The sequence below is a fragment of the Vidua macroura genome, chromosome 2 (assembly GCF_024509145.1).
Source record: "Vidua macroura isolate BioBank_ID:100142 chromosome 2, ASM2450914v1, whole genome shotgun sequence".
NCBI classification, from domain to species: Eukaryota; Metazoa; Chordata; class Aves; order Passeriformes; family Viduidae; genus Vidua; species Vidua macroura.
The window spans coordinates 2582608-2596940 of record NC_071572.1 but is presented as its reverse complement, the minus strand read 5'-3'; the positions used below and the strand labels follow the sequence as shown (position 1 = coordinate 2596940).

At 46.7% G+C, this 14333-nt stretch overlaps 1 protein-coding gene across 4 annotated transcripts in view; it reads right to left on the bottom strand.

The window, feature by feature from the left end:
- Positions 1-13975, bottom strand: part of DYRK1A (dual specificity tyrosine phosphorylation regulated kinase 1A) — a 73406-nt gene extending 59431 nt beyond the window's left edge. Inside the window, exons 1-2 of one of the 4 annotated variants that reach the window (XM_053969652.1) lie at positions 12732-13975; positions 12227-12415 (exon numbers count right to left, since the gene is read on the bottom strand). The gene's annotated coding sequence lies outside the window, so the exon portion shown is untranslated. Of the gene's footprint in view, positions 1-1004; positions 1021-12226; positions 12704-12731 lie in introns of those variants that run through there. The other 3 variants (XM_053969653.1, XM_053969651.1, XM_053969654.1) reach the window with 3 other exon arrangements.
- Positions 13976-14333: the final 358 nt, after the last annotated feature.

The window sequence follows — 14333 nt, the reverse complement described above, 5'->3', positions numbered from 1 at the left end:
ATGTGAAACTGGTAGCCTATTTAAGAGGACAAGCAAGCATGGAATTTCCTAAAGAGTTTGGGTTGGTTTTTAACATAACTGGCCCAGCTGGTGGTTGTGTGGAATAGAAAAATTTTTTTATGACTCCTTTGTTGAGCAGGAAGAAGAAAACAAAGCATCTTTACTCCACAATTCAGTATCTGGTATCAGCAGGTTCTGCTCACAGCTTATACAGTGAAAATACCTTTTCTTAGAAGTTAACTTTGGGAACTTCAACTCATTTTTCAGTTTGTCCAAAAAGGAAAAACACATTTTGTGCGTGCATGCCTATCTTAAGGCAATACAGAAGTCAAGTGAAAATTCAAAAGTGAATGAGACAGAGATGAAGCCTGTATGTTGTACTGGTTTGTGGTATTGTTTTAGGGGGAATGCACAGAAAATTAAAAACTTGGGGTTTTTAAAGATGTTTTATGTTTAAAATGGGGATTTTTTTCCTATTGGGGAATAGAAAGGAGAAAGAACAAGCAACTGAGCAAATTACAATAAGAGAGGTGCTGGCAATGACCTGGGAGAAAAAGGGCACAAGCAGAAGTTAGAAAACTGTTAAAAAGGCAAGGAAAAACTCCAAGAGGAACAGAAGGGAAAAGCGAGCAAGAAGAGAAGCATCAGGAGCCAGAACTGATTCCCAAGTTCAGGCTGCGGCCGAGCGGGAATGCCGAGCGCGGAGCGCGCAAGCTTGAGACAGCAGAAAGTCAGAGAGGCAGAGCGAGGAGGGGACAGAGATGACAGAGGATGATTTACTGCAGGAGGGGTGGCAAGAATTCCTGGGAATGGTGCTCTCCACGCAGTGCCAGTGCTCTCAGGGGCAGTTACCCAAGCCCTGCCCCTGCTGCTGCCCACCCACACAGCCCATTCCACCACCCCTGCGGCGGCTCCGGACCGAGCTGCTGCAGTGTAACCCGACTCCCACCCCCACACACACCCCAACGGTAAAAATATAAAATTATCTATTTCAGCCAACTCACCCTGCAAGCCTGATTCACTGGCTGGGCTGACAAACAGCTGTGCCAGCACAAAGCAGGTGGGAGCAGGCAGCCTCAGGGGAGGGAAGGGGAGCTGCTCAAGGGGTCACTGCCTTCAAAGAACTCCTGGCTGCACTCTTTGCCTTGGAAGAACTCTTCCAACAGTTTCCCTCCAAGCTCTTCCATCATCTACAACCTGTGCAGGAACCTGCCATCAAACCTTCATCCATGTATGGATACCTCCAAAAAAATATTCACCATTTATAAAGCCTTCAATGACCAAAAAGCCATGACACTCTTTCAAGTGAACTGACTGCCAGAAGTTGATTATCTCCTGCTTGCCAACACTTGTAACATCAGCAGGTTAATGCTGGCCCTCACCCCTCGTAGATGAAACACAAAACCAATTCTTTCTTTTCATCTTTATGCTTCTTTTGAATCAATTATTTCAAATTGGAGTAGGTACAGGTTTGGGGAGAGCAAGGTCATTTTCACCAGCCCCAGGAAAACATAGACAGATCTGGGTGGGTGGAATGAAAAAGGGGAAGAAAATCAACATTGCTTGAGTTTTTCTCTGAATACGCTGTTCTTCCTGCCCTTCAGCATCCTCTCGGCACTGGAATTATGTACCTGCCTATGGCCTTATCTCATTCCAGAAGACTGATCTGGATGAAAAAGAGATCATGAATTCTGCTTGAATTTCCCCCAAATTTAAGAGGGTGTAGCCACAGAAGACCAACAATTGCAATCTCTATTCCCCAGCTCCAGTTACTCTGCTTCCCTCCACTGCCAGCACTACCAGCAGCGTCTCAGGACTCTGTCACAAGTTTGGTCAGCTGAAACCAGAACACATTATTTTGGAAGAGTTTCATTTGAGACATTTAGTCAATTTTCCCTCTAAAATCCAAGCAGATTCAAGCACAGAAAAAGGTGGGTCACACACCCAGAGGACACTCTCTGTTCCCCAAACTGGTCATTCCTGAAGGCTCAGAAATCAGCCCTGCTAGAAAAAATGGAGCTTTTGGACTGGTAAGATGGAGCTGTGGATGTCCCACCCCTGGAAGTGTCCAAGGCCAGGCTGGATGGGGCATGGGAAGGTGTCCTTGCCCAGGGCAGGGGGTTGGAATGAGAAAATCTTTACAGTCCCTTCCAACCCAAACCATTCCATGATTCCATATTCCAATCACACAAAGTGGGCAAATTCCGTAAATGCCTCCTTCCCCTTCCATATGAAAGAAGTTGTATAAATGTCATATCCATTGAAATTCACATTTATTCATTGCACAGATGTTTCTCGTGTGCACCAGGAGGAGTGCACAGAAAACAACCTACCCAGACAATCCAGCTATCCCAAAATATTTCCTGAAATACCCCATCACTTTTCCCAAAATTGAGGTATGAGGATCAAATGGGGAAAGAGGTTGCAAATTAAAAATCAGCATTTTTTTAAGACAAACTCGGTTTGGGAAAAACGAGTTCAAACCCTAATTCCCCCAAATTTCCAAGCAAATCCTAAATTCCTTGAGCAGACCTCTATGTGGATGTGCTGAGTCACTCTCCAACCTTAAGAGGCTGCTTTTTCAAGTTACAGAGCACTCAGAATACAAACTCCAGGCAAATGAAACTGCAAATGCAAAGAGCATCCTGCTATTAAAGCATCAGACACGGAAACCCTTCAGCTCAGCTCCGCCCGCTGCGTCACCCGGTGACTTTGGGCACTCACTGGGTCACCAAGGGAAATATAAAAAAATATAAAAAGTTTTTTATGGAAAGAGTGATAAAGTTGTGGAGTGGCTGCCCGGGGAGGTGGTGCAGTCACCATCCCTGGGTGTGTTTAACAAAGCCTGGATGTGGCACTGGGTGCCAGGGCTGAGCTGAGGTGTTGGGGCTGGGTTGGACTCGATGCTCTTGAAGGTCTCTTCCAACCCAGAGATTCTGGGAATTCTGTGACTTTGGGCACTCACCAGGTGATTTTGGGCACTCACCAGGTGACTCTGGCCTGTCACTTCACCTTTTGGCTTTCACTCCCTTGCTGGAGAGCAGCTCAGGGAGTTCTTTATCTCATGCTGTGTGCATGGAAAGCACACAAAGCTCTACAAGATGCCAAAAATCCCTGAATTCCCTCTCTTCATCCCAAAAAAACCAGGAGCTCATTGCCTTAGGTCAGGCTGGCAATAGGATAGAGAAAGTTTGGGTGGATGGGGTTTTTCTGTATGTTAGATCCCAATCACTGAAGAACTCTTCCAAGGGATGCTGGAAAAATCCCTTAGAATTCACTTGATTCAGGTACTAAAATGTGGCATGAGGAAGTCCCAAACCTGAAACCAAGTGCAGGGTCTGGACAGTGATCAGTTACTAACTTTCACTTGAAAAAATTAAATTTATATATTTACTACATGATAAAAGATAGTTCAGACCAGCAAAGGCAAGAGATGATTCTCCCATTTTTGTCAGTGCTTGAGTGCTTGACTTAGTTTGGGAATTTTCATGGAAATAATGAATAAAGCCAAGTGCAACTCCACAGAGACAGTCAAGACTGAAATGTTGGGAGGAAGACCACGCTTCCAACCTAAGGAATACAATCCAGATCTGTTTTCTCCAGTACATCAAGGAAGTTTATGTATTTGGCACTGTCAGGTTGGGGGTTCAGAGGTTTCAGAACACACATAATGACTAACACAAAACTTAGAAATTGCATTCTGGGCCCACTCTGTGATTGCTAAAAATGCATCTTGAGCTTCAGCCTCACCTCAAACCACAGCCCTCAGATTCTTCTGTTTTATGCAACCAAAATCATGCAAAGATGAAAATTAAGATTTGTTTTTTAAAGTAGCAGTGGTCCAGAGGAAGAAAGTAACAGCAAAGCAGCTAAAGAAACCTGTATCAGAAAATACCAAGGGGCTTTTTTTTTTGCAAATATGGAAGTCTGAACATCAAATTCTTCATCCCATATTCAAAGTCCGGTATAGAAATAATCACAAGTTCTCACATTTCAATAAAATTAGGTAGGAACTACAAGACCCAAAATCTTAACAGAAGAGTGAGGCCAACACTTACAAAATAATGGGTTCTACCATGTAGGCCCAGGATTATACTTCTGAGTTAGAAAAAAATAGTGATAAATATTTAAAAAATGAGGAATGACATAAGGAAGGTCAGTTAAGTCCACCCTCTCTCTTAGCAGACTTTGGAAATACACATTAAAGGACAGCAAATATAAGCTTAGGAAATCTTTGTCACACACACACAAAAAATTATTGGCTGATCTCAATCAGAACATGTGACTGATTAAAAAAAAAAAAAAAAAGTAAGAACTGGAAGTTATTACACTGGACAGAAAAGGGGGAATAAAAGAAAGGAAAAAAACCCCAAACAAACCCCACCCCAAGACAGAAAACCTCCTGTGCCTCAGAAGGTGAGCCCACCACGAACTTCTCAGCTCCAGGAGGAGATTTAATGACATGAACTACTCCAATGTGGTCTTTTCCTTATTTCCAGATTTTTAAAAAATGACTGAGGTTGGGTTTTGTGCTGTGGAATCAAAGCCCCAGACCCTGCCCTGCCCAGAGGTCACTGCTCACCTCCCTTCGGTGTTTGCAACCCAAAGCATCACGTGGCAGGAGCCCTCAGAAAAATGCCACTTTGTCACATCAGGACATTCCTTCCCCCACACACCAAACCCAGGGGCAGAGGGCCTGTGGCACTCCATCTTTTACATTTCAGCTGAACTGAAAGAGGTTTTTCTATCAATCTGTTCCATTTAAGTGGCATTTTTATAAGTTTTGCAGGAGGGGTGATTTCAAGATGCATCACTGGAACTTTGTGAACTGTAAGGAGAACTTGTTTTCTCCTTTCTTGAAATAACTGGGTGCTGATTAAGAACATCCAGCAGAAAACCAGAATTAAATACTCACTTTATGCAGGTAGAATACAACCATTATACAATAGTTACACAACTCTTTCTTTGCATAATAAGAAGAGAAAAAAGTGGGGTTTTTTAAACCTGCCTTCAGAAGAGAGAACTTGATAACACCACGACTTGGCCAACTGGTTTTCCTTGCTTTATTGGCTTCTGCAATAAATTAAATGGAAATATTCTAGCAAAAACTTGGGTTTGCATTTACTTTGTGGCAGTAACCAAGTAAATGGGCACTGGGTAGAACCTTCAACCCACTTTTAGAAATCTGTGTCCAATTCTAATAGGAGAAAAGCATTTCTGGTGCTCATCACATGGAGCAAAGTCCTCTGGACTCCAGACTGAGACCCAAAGCAGTCAGAGCTGCCAACAAGCACCAAGGAAGGCAGTGCAGGGCCTGTGCTCCATCTGTCTCCACCTGTGCTCCTGGACTTCTCAAGGTTTCAACACCAAGCTCATAAAGTTTTAAAAGGTCCATGCTGTGAACATGACTCTGGTTAATTTAACTCCACAGAGATACATAAATGAATGTTGTGATGGGTCAGAGACTGCAAGGCTCACACGGACACTGCACTGCAATCGTGGCAAACGCAGCTGAGAACATCCCCAGAGCAACCCTGCAAGGACACAGGACCAACCTTCCTGAAGGGCCACATCAGAGAAACGATTTCCATCCACACCTCCACAATCTGAGTTTTAGACCTTCTATCATTAAGCTTTTGTACAGCAGGCTATCAAATTACAATAATTACCAGAACTCACAATCTTTTTATTTACAGAAGAAAACCCAACCCACAAACACATGGACTTCCCCAAGGTTGTGCTAGAAATTCTGTAGAGCAGCACGTGAGGAATGGACAGGGAGCTCCAAGTCAGGAAATCTGACACAAAAAGAAACAATACTTACTCCACGTTGTAAATACAAACCAAAACAAAAATCAAAACCCAGGAAAGGTCCCTGATTAATACAACACAAACTCAAGCAATTCTCAATTGTCCTTATAGAAACTTGACCTGTATAACAGTCTCTTATACTCTTTTCACTCAGACTTCAACTGACTCGTTTGTGATGCTGTCTCTAGCAGAGATAGTTCACAATTCACTTCGAATTTAAGCTTTATAATTAGGTTTATAATTGAACTTTACAATTAATATATACTAAGCTTCTTAAAAATAATAAACCACCACAGAAAGTTTAAAGAGCTACAAGAGCCATTCCAAGTGAAGCTGTAGTAACTGGGTAGTTGCAGGGTAGTTACCACTACCCAGAGTTGCACCTACTACTGCCTCCGATTTTGGGGCAAAGAGCCAGGAAATTTTGGAGCCTTTGGTTAGAGCTTGACTTCAGCAAAAGTTTAAAAGCTCTGTCAGGGACACAGACAGGGGGACCCACAGCACCCTCACAAGTGACAAGACACGGAGCTGTGTGGACAGACACAGAGGAGGGGTGGCATCCAGAGGGACCCGGACAGGCTGGAGAGGTGGGGCTGGGAGAACCTCACCGAGTTCAGCAAGGCCAAGAGCCAAGGTCCTGGGCTGCCGAGGGGAATCCCAAACACAAACCAGGTGGGTGGGGAAAGCATGGAGAGCAGCCCTGGGGAGGGGACTGGGGGTGTTGGTTGGTGAGAAGCTCAGTGTGTTCTCAGCCCAGAGCCCCCCATGCCCTGGGCTGGGATTGGGATTGTGTCCCTGTGCCCCCAGAGGTGAGAGCCCACCTGCAGAGCTGCCCCAGCCCTGTCCCCAGCCCAGGGAGGAGCTGGAGCTGCTGCAGAGAGCCCAGAGGAGGCTCCAGGATGAGCAGAGGGCTGGAGCAGCTCTGCTGGCAGGAAAGGCTGGCACAGCTGGCATTGTTCACCTGCACAGGAGAAGCTTTGGGCTGAGCTCAGGGTGGCCTTGCAGGGCCTGGAGGAGCCCCAGGAAAGCTGGAGAGAGACAATTTCCAGGGGATGCAGGGACAGGACACAGGGAATGGCCTCAAAGTGAGAGAAGAAAGGCTTATATTGGGTATTAGGAATTAGGAATTGTTCCCTGTGATGGAAATGAGGGGCTGGGATGGAATTCCCAGAGCAGCTGGGGCTGCCCCTGGATCCCTGGCAGTGCCCAAGGCCAGGTTGGACACTGGGGCTGGAGCAGCCTGGCACAGTGGGAGGTGTCCCTGCCATGGCAGGGGTGACACTGGATGGGCTTTGAGGTCCCTTCCAACCCAAACCATCCTGGGATTCCATGAAAAATCTGATTTTATTGGGAAGGCAGAGGTCCATAGGTGCAATCTCACACACATCCAGCATTTGCAGGAATGCTTCTGCTCCTGCACAGGGCCTGCCACAACAATCTCAGTTTCTGAAGGAACACTCTGACATTGACAGAAAGTCACCCCAAGTACAAGAGCACAGAATTCTAAGCTTAGGAACATCTCATGATGGTGAAACATGTGCATAAAGCTGTTATTCCACGACACTGACCCAGTGTTTGTCACAGTTATGAGTAACTTCTATAGAAATAAAAACTCCCAAGATCTTGTAACATTAACAAAGAAATCAATGTATTTCAAACACTAACTCTGGCACAGCATTACATTAATGCCTAATTATCCACAAGTTGGAAAGAATAACAATAAAGAAGCCAGAATCAGACATGATCCTGGAAAGTTACTGAGCTTCCAGTATCAATCAGATTTTGAAAGGGTGTATGGAAACTGATTTGTCTGTGACCACACACACCCCCTCTATGTATTTAATGTGTAAGTCCTGTTCAAACTGCAGTTAAAAAGAGGAATACATGTGGTTCTACAGCTGAAAGTAGGGAAAAGCTGTAGTTACAACCTGACAGGGCAGAGATCAGTGTGAGGGAACTCTCAGTGACCAGGAAAATACAGAACTGAGGAAGTACCAACACATTCACTTCCCTGACAAGATTTCTCTCCTCTTTTAACCCTTCCTCGAGTTTTAACTCCAGCTGATACCAGGGGCACAAAGCTGCTCTCTCTGTAAAGGAGATGCTGGATGTTCCAACAGCACCATGGTAAATGAGTTATTAGCAATTTATGGAGTTCACAGAAGCACAAATCATGAGCTGAACACACACAGGGAAAGGGGATTTGGAATGAAATGTGTTTGCAGTCAAGAAACCACAAAACCAGTGAATAACAGGTTTTTGGGACACTAAGATTTAAAAGTTTCACTGGCAAGTTCAATTTAATTATTAAAATTATTTACTTATGCTTTTGTGAACTAGTCATCCTACTAATTTGATTTTTTTTTCAGTAACTCAACAAAATTCAGTCTAAATTTTTTCCCATTATTTTTTGAAGGAATGACTCCGCCATCAGAAATCTATTTGTACCTTTCCATCCTTCTCTTATTTCACCATCCAAACAGTTACCAAAATGAAAGAGGAAACTTTTCAACACAAAGAAGTATTAATGTATTATTAACTATTCCTTAAACTGACTCAACACAGTCTATTTTTATTTGCCTCTGGGGGAAAAGAAAAAGGAGGGGGGGAAAGGAATACTAGGAGGCTTTGGAACTTTATGTAACAGCAATTGAAAGCCTGGTCTCTCACAGCTGGAACAAAACTGACACTTTAATAGAGTTAATTTTACTTTCATTTGCTGTTTCACTTTCAGGTACTTGGTGCTACCCAGACCTGGAAACTTTGCATGGAGAATGTTTACAAACAGGCGTCAGCTCGTGGGGTTTCAGTTACAGCAGCATTTCCCTGCTTTTCCAAAATTCAGAGCTGGGATTTCACTGATTTTGTTTTCATCCAGGGGCCTGAAGCAGCACCAGAGTTCTCCCACTGTATGGATGCAGGCAGAGCTGACTGGGAGTTGTCTCCCACATTTCCCTGGCCCTTCAGTAGGGATTCTCCCCAAAAATCCCAAGGACAGGACATTTTGGAATAAATGAGGAGATGATAAAGCCAATACCCTTCAAAGTGATCCATACCAAGGGTTAGGACAAAGCAGAGCCCTGCTCTGAAGGAATGAAATCCATTGGTACCAGCAAAAGCAGCCCAGTTATTTTTCCAGTCATTCTGGGATAAATGAGAGAATTAAATGCAGAATCTTACCTTCCTTCCCCAAAAGAGGAAAAGATGGATAAAACAATGGATAATCACTGCAATTCTACTGGTATATTGTGTCACCTTGAAGAGCCAGCACTGGGGAACTCCACATATGGAACGTGTCTTTGTGGAAGTAACCATTCCCGATTTTCCAAAGTTTCTCTGGCATTTTTAAGGCATCCAAAGACTACAGTTCCCACAAGCCTCCTCCTGAAGGACCCATGGAGGTGAGGAAGGAAAGGAAGAGCATTCCCCTTCTCCTGATTACTTCTTTCTCCCCTCAGAAGCTCACAAGAAAAGCAGTTCACTTAGAGAGGTTTTGGTATTAGTTCAAATTATAAAAATAATAACAAATAACAAAAAAAAAAGTCTTAGAACAAAAAAGAACTCTCATTGCATAAACATCAGAGTCTGAGTAGCCAGAAAGTTATTACATAATTTTTGCAAAAATATATTTCTTATCAACCTCTTTGCAGAGATGAAACTGTAAACTCAACAAATAATGTATTGTACTCAGTTATAAAGACAAAAGCAGCAGTTCTCTGTAAATAATCCTATTCTACAACAACAGATCTATTTACAAAAGGATTTCAGAAGTTATACAACTCCCATAATTTAAAGGTATCAGAAAGTTTTGTACTTTAATGTGGAGAACAGCTCTCCAAATGGCATTCAAAATTACCATGGAAAGGTTAAACAGATACCAGGCTGCAATTCTCACCCAAAACCACAAACTGTCACACAACTTTCAACCTGCAGTCCCACTGCCAGGCTTAAAAACACCTGAAATGAACAGGTTTTAAGAGGAATTCCCAAAAGACAATCTAATTATAGCAACAAAAAGTGCTTTTTTTGGTACCAGTAGGTTTTAGTCTTCAAATCAGCACCCATTTGAGCTCAGATGAAGCTGTGAAATGCCTGCATGGCAAATAAAAGCTCAGTTTTTGTGTGTTTATTCTTTTCACATACCATCTGAGCAGGTGGTCCAGTTTCAAACATGACTTTAAGAGGTGGCACATGTAAGCAAGTCTGTCCTAATTAAATGTCACTTGAAAAGCCCCGACAAGGCACAGTTTTCCCCGGACACCAGTGGTGCTGTGCCGCTTTGTTTGAACTATCAGGCACTTTGCAGAAGTCCCCTGTGGCCATCAGGTGCTCGTTCCCACCCTGCACAACCCCCCAGACTCCCAAACGGGACAAATTCCCCGTGAGTCCCTGGTTGTTTCACACGAGGAAGGGAATCCTGCACTGAAAGGGAGAACTCTTGGCTGCTATTAGGTAAAATTATCCTTGTCACTGTCCAGCTGGGGGAGGGGATGCCAATGACAAGTCCTAAACCCATCCAAGTATTGATGCAGGAACTGTAACACTTGCTCCTGTAACCAACCCTACCTGTAAGCCTGGAAACAATATCAAACTCTTGACCTATTGCCCTCCTGGCTTAAGAAAACCCTGCTGGCTCTTCAATTTTGAACAAGATATACTTGCTTCACCCAAGGAATATTCCAAAGCCATGAATTAAACTCAAAAAGCTTCATAAACTTGGATGGAATTTTTAATTCACAGCAGAAAATGTAAATTTAACACTTCACACACATATTCTACTTCAGACTGCAAATAAAAAGTCTAGTTCTAAATAATTCATGTAAGCCAAAAACATGAAGCGTAGCCTACAAAAGTATCTATATATACACACACCAAATATATATAGATAATAGTTAACAAATACTAGCTCAGAGTTATTTTCAGTGTTATTATTCTAATTCTATAAAGTATAATTAATTTTCCAAAAATATCCAACCTACAGAGGCTGGGGGAAGGGCGGCGTGGAGAAAGAGAGAAACAAGTTTACCAAAACTTTTTAGGGCTACAGACTATTCCAAGGAGGGAAGTTAAATTCTGCTTGGTTACAGGCAGAGAATTAAATACTACCAGAAACTAAATGGTTGCTGATTTATCACCAGATATCATCTATGTGTTCTTCGACTCCACACACCTTTCTTGAAGAAAAGGTAAGGAAACACCAAGAAGATAATAAAAAAAGTTGTTAACTTGTTCAAATCCAGGCCCCCATGAAACTCCATCCACCTCAGTGTGACTTCAAGTACCTCCTGGCAAAAGTTAACACCACACACTCATTCGGATTCAACCAGGATGGCTGTCAAAAACACGCTTGTCGATTTATTTTGGAGCCAGTTACTCTGTCTTTGTTGATTCTAAATAACAATAAATGTTAATTTATTTATTATTATACTCCTCGATGGCTGTGGAGTAATAGGAGAACTAAGTAACAGCAGTAATCGAGAGACATGATCAAAGAAGCCCTACCTGGTCTTTGGAGGGGCTAAACCCAAAACTTCAAAGCCGACTGAGATCCAAAACCGCACCAATTTCTAAATTTCGAATTCGAGGACTTTAAAACGCGTTTTGTGATCCCGCGGCGGCGGGAGGGAACTCTGGCCACTCCAGAGGAGCACCCAGTGCATCCGAGAAGAGCCCCAATTCCTCCCACAACACAAAGCTGAACCCCTAAAAGGCCGCGGCCAGCTACTAAAATATGGAATCAGGGAATCATTAATGATGGAAAAAAGACCTCCGAGATCATCGAGTCCAACCTACGGCCACCTTGTCAACCAGACCATGGCACCGAGAGCCACGTCCAGCCTTTCCTTAAAGACCTCCGGGGACGGTGCCTCCACCACCTCCCCGGGGAGTGCCCGTGTGTCCCTGCGTGTCCCTGTGCCTCTGTGTCCCTGCGTGTCCCTGTGTCTATTCCCAACGCTGCTCCCTCCTCCTCCCCACCCCCACCGAAGGGATGACAGGCACCTCGCTCAGGTAACTCCTTCCCCATCTCCCCGCACCTTCCCCACCCGCCCCACCGGCCCCTCACAGGTGCCGGGGCATCCCAATCCTCCCCTACAACAGGTGATGCTCCAAGTCCTGCCGCCCTCCTCACCGCCAGCCCGGCCCGAGCCCTCGCACCCGCCCACCGCAGGGCGTTGCGCATAACACCGAGAGGCTCCGGGCGAGCTCCCTTCCTCCATCGCCGCTCCCAAGGCCCGAGAAGCCACAGCCGCGCTCCAAGGGGAAAAAGGCCGCGGGCTGCGGCGGGGCGGGCGGGGATGGATCCCGGCCCTGCCGCCGCTCCCGCTCTAAGATGGCAGCGAAGCGCTGCGGCCCCTCCGCCGCGGGCCCGGGCGAGGCGGCCCCGGCTCGTCCCGCGGTGCGGCGTCTCACTCACCCGTGCGGCGGCTTCTCCCGGGGCGAGGCCTCTCCCTCCGCGGGGCGAATGCCGGGCGCGTCCTCCCGCTCTTCCCCGGGGGCCTCGGCGGCGGCGGCGCCTCCTCCTCCCTCGGGCCGCGGGTCTGCCCGCGGTGGGAAGGGGAGCCCGGGCGGCCCGGCGGGTCCCCGGCCGGGCTCTGGGTGTTCGCTGCCCTCACAAAATGGCGCGCGGTCCAAACCTGCGCAGCGCCCGGCGGCGGCTCGGCCTCGCCTCGGCTCGGCTGCGATCGGCGGCCTGAGCCCCGGCCGGGAGCGCGGGGACAGCGGCGGGGGGAGCGGGAGGAGCGGGAGGAGGAGGAGGAGAAGGAGGAGGAGGAGGGGATGGGGGGAAGCGCAGCGCCGTACCGAGCCCCCGGGAACTCCTCGCTCCCTCCCTCCCTCCCCCGCCTGCCAGCCGCTACCTCCTCCCCCTCCCTCCCTCCCCGCCCGCTCCTCCTTCCCTCCCTCCCTTCTTCCTCACGAACCGGCTTCGCTTCCCGCACCGCCGCCTCAAGCCCGGCCGCGCATCCCCGGCGGGACCCTCGGAGCGCACTTTTTTTGCGTCCCTTCTTTTCCTTTTCCTTTCGCGGTGGAGGTCGGAAGAAGGAGAAGGGAAAAAAAAAAAACTTTAAAAAAATAATAACCCTAGAGATTCTGGCGGAAACTGAGCTCTTTGCTCTTGTTTTTTGTTACTATTTTATTTTATTTTAATTTTTTAAATATTTTTTTTAAATTTAAAAAAAAAAAACCCAACTGACAAAATGGCGGCGGGGGCGAGCCTGTTGCCGTGGCAACTGTCAATCACCCGCGGCCGGGCGGGAGACGGCGCTGACGTGGGGAGGCAAGGGCGGGCCGCGCTCGCCATGGCAACGGCTCCTTCCCCCTCCTTCCCTGATCCATGCCCGCCCGCCCTCCGGCGTGTGACGGTGTCGGCGGCGCTGCGGGCCGGGATGGCCCCGGCGGGGCGGGGAAGGAGAGCGGCCGCCATTCCCGGTGAGGGGGGACCCGGCGGTTGAGGCGGTGCCGGCCCCGGCCCGCAGGGGGCGCCGGGAGCGCGAGGCCGAGCCCGCCGGGGCTTCCCGCCCGCCGCCTGTGGGGAGGGACAGGGCCGGGCACGGCCCCCTCGGAACCCGAGACATCCCCGAAAAACCGTTCAAAAAACGCACTGGAAGGAGCCTGGAGTGCCTGAACCTGCTGAGGGAAGGCTCCTCTCCCCTCCCCTCGGCACTGCGTCCACGGGTCTTTCTCGACCCGCTTAAAAATATCACCCCCAAAAAACGAGTTGGGAAATGCGCTTAAAAGTCGTTCCGGTGTGGGAGCCCCGGCATGCTGGGGGAGTCACAGGATTCTAGAAGGTTTCTTGCCCCTCAGAATTGCGTCCTGGGGTCTTTTTCGTCCCCTCAGAAAATCTGTATTCCCCAAGAACAAGTTTAAAAACGCACTAAAAGTCACCCGGTGTGGGAGTCCTGAGCTGCTGAGGGAAGGGCTCCTTTCCCCTTGGAATTCTGTCCAGGATTTTTCTAATTCTCATCAGAAAAAAAAAATATATATATATATATTACCCCAGAAGTGAGTTAGATGTGGGAGCCTCAAGCTGCTGAGGTAAAGCTCCTTTCCCCTCACAACTGCATTCAGGGGTCTTTCTCACCCCCGCTGAAAATCAATATATTCCCCAAAAGTGAGTTTAAAAATGCACTAAAAGTAGCTTGGTGTGGGAGCCTTCAGGTGCTGAGGGAATCACAGAATAAAAGGCTCTTTTTCCCTTGGAATTGCATCATGGGGTCTTCCTCATCCCCCTCAAAAAATCAATAGATTTCCCAAAAAATGAGTTAAAATATGCAGTATAAGTAGCCCAGTGTGGGAGCCTTGAACTGCTGATGGAAGGCTCCTTTCCCCTTGGAACTGACAGATCGGTGCTTCCAGCCTAAATCTGTGACAGGGGGTTTTTAATAGTGGTGGGGTTTTTTTTGGTTTTTTGGTTTTTTTGTGTGTGTGTGTGTGTTTGCTTTTTTTGTTTGTTTGTTTGTTTTCGTTTTTTTGGGGTTTTCTTTGTTTTTGTTTTTGTTTTGTTTTGGTTTTTTTGGTGT